The sequence below is a fragment of the Salvia splendens genome, unplaced genomic scaffold (assembly GCF_004379255.2).
Source record: "Salvia splendens isolate huo1 unplaced genomic scaffold, SspV2 ctg1109, whole genome shotgun sequence".
Lineage (NCBI taxonomy): Eukaryota > Viridiplantae > Streptophyta > Magnoliopsida > Lamiales > Lamiaceae > Salvia > Salvia splendens.
In genome coordinates, this window is record NW_024598655.1 from 1 (window position 1) to 2,315 (window position 2,315).

Below are 2,315 nucleotides of genomic sequence, written 5' to 3' on the forward strand. Positions count from 1 at the left end.
TGTATCCCGAAATTAAATATGTATTATTATGTTTAGTTCATGAGATTCATCCACGAAACTCAATCCTAAATGGATAATAGTGAGATAATTAATCATAGTTAATCTCCTATAACTAAAATAATCTCACCACTTAATCATAGATTATATCTTTATACTAATTTAACTAGGAAACCGAACGTCTATCTTCACCAATTTTGCGATAAATACCTAATCAGACTGCCGCCTCTTTCTCCTCCCACATTCTCAACCGCGTTCCATCTTCTCAATTGGCCGGTAAGCAAAATTGCTACTCTGTACTCTCACAATATTGAATTCTCCCTTCAATTGATCGAAATTTTTTGTTGGAGTGAGCTTTCGTTAGGGTTAGGTCAGTTTTTGGAGAAATGAAAATCAGGGTTTTGTTTTGTGATTAGAAGCTTTGGCAGTGGGGGGGGGGGGGGGGGATAGATGAGGAGCTTCTTTGGTGTGTGAAGAGAATGAAGGATGGTGGGATTGAACCCTCATTCATACTTACAATTTCTTGATGATTATATGTTTATTGAGTCTGCAGAGAGGGTTTTGGAGGTAATGGAGAAAGGGGAAGGTGAACGCCATGATCAGAGGGTATTGTAAATAAGGGAACTTGAGGAAGTCCATTGATGAGTTTGAAGCTATGCTTAGAGTGATTATCATTTATGTTTGAGGCTTGGATCAACTGGCGAAGATGAGATGCCTCCTCTTCAAGGAGGGGCGTGTGAGGTGAATGTGGCCGTCTTCACTGCCTTGATTGACACATCTGCGAAGAATGGGAGCTTGGATAAGGTGAGGGAGGTCTCGTTGCAGATGAGGAGATGCAGGGGGAAGGTCTCATTGCAGATGCGGTTACCTGTGGTGTGATTGTGAATGGCTTGGGCAGGAATGGGAGGTTGAGGCGATTGAGTGGTTCGAGTAGAGCCTCAGTGAATGGCATTTTGTATTATACTCTAGCCTCATCGATTGTCTTGGGAAGGCGGGGCGTGTGAAGGAGGCTGTTTGAGGAGATGGCCAGGAGTGGCTTCCCCTGTGACGCCTACAGTTACAACTCTGCTCATAGATGCTTTGGCAAAGAAAGGGAAGGTGTATGAGGCGGTTGTGCTTGTGAGGATGGTTGAGAGAGGGTGAGATCCGACCGTATACACTTTCACCATATCTTGATCGATGGCTTGTTTAAGCTACGTAGGAATGAGAAGATAAGGATTTAAGGGTGTAGGAGGCGATGGTCGAGAAGTAGATCATGCCCTCTGCCGCCTCATTTAGGAACCTAGCAACGGGGCTATTCGGGGAAGGTGGTGAGGGCGTGCGAGGTCATGGACGAGCTGGCCCCTTAGAGCATCTCCAATAGCACTGGACGTCAAATAGCCGTCAAATAGCCTTCACACTGCCACATCATCAGCACTACAATTCTCCTGCCACATCAGCTTGCCACATCAACTGGACATCAAATAGCCCTCACATAGCCTTCACACTACCTATCCACATCACTAATAACAATTATATAATTTAATTTACACTCGTATCAACATACGGAATTTAATTTACGAGACAAATACGGGAAATTCGAATAATACTAATAAAATTTAGAAAGTACATTAATTTTAAAAAAAAGTACAATAATTTAAAAAAAGTACAAAAATTAAAAAGTACAATTAAAAAAGTACAATATTTCTATATGGAAACATAAAACATTCAAAAATGTCTCTATAAAAGAGAGACAACCTAGAATGATTTTTGTCCCACATCGAATGTGAAACATAAAACATTCAAAGATGTCTCTATAAAAGAGAGACAACCTAGAATGATTTTTGTCCCACATCGAATGTGAAATATAAAACATTCAAGTATGTCTCTATAAAAGAGAGACAACCTAGAATGATTTTTGTCCCACATCGAATGTGAAACGTAAAACATTCAAGGATGTCTCTATAAAAGAGAGACAACCTAGAATGATTTTTGTCCCACATCGAATGTGAAACATAAAACATTCAAGGATGTCTCTATAAAAGAGAGACAACCTAGAATGATTTTTGTCCCACATCGAATGTGAAACATAAAACATTCAAGGATGTCTCTATAAAAGAGAGACTACCTAGAGTGGTTTTTGTCCCACATCGAATGTGGAACATAAAACATTCAAGGATGTCTCTATAAAAGAGAGACTACCTAGAGTGGTTTTTGTCCCACATCGAATGTGGAACATAAAACATTCAAGGATGTCTCTATAAAAGAGAGACAACCTAGAATGGTTTCATAATTCGCAAGCCCATTAAATATATATGGGATATTACGAATTTCTTGTA

At 39.8% G+C, this 2,315-nt stretch overlaps 1 pseudogene; it reads left to right on the forward strand.

Annotated features, from left to right (window-relative positions):
* Window positions 1-492: 492 nt before the first annotated feature.
* Window positions 493-1,437, forward strand: LOC121788655 (annotated as a pseudogene).
* The last annotated feature ends 878 nt before the right edge of the window (window positions 1,438-2,315 follow it).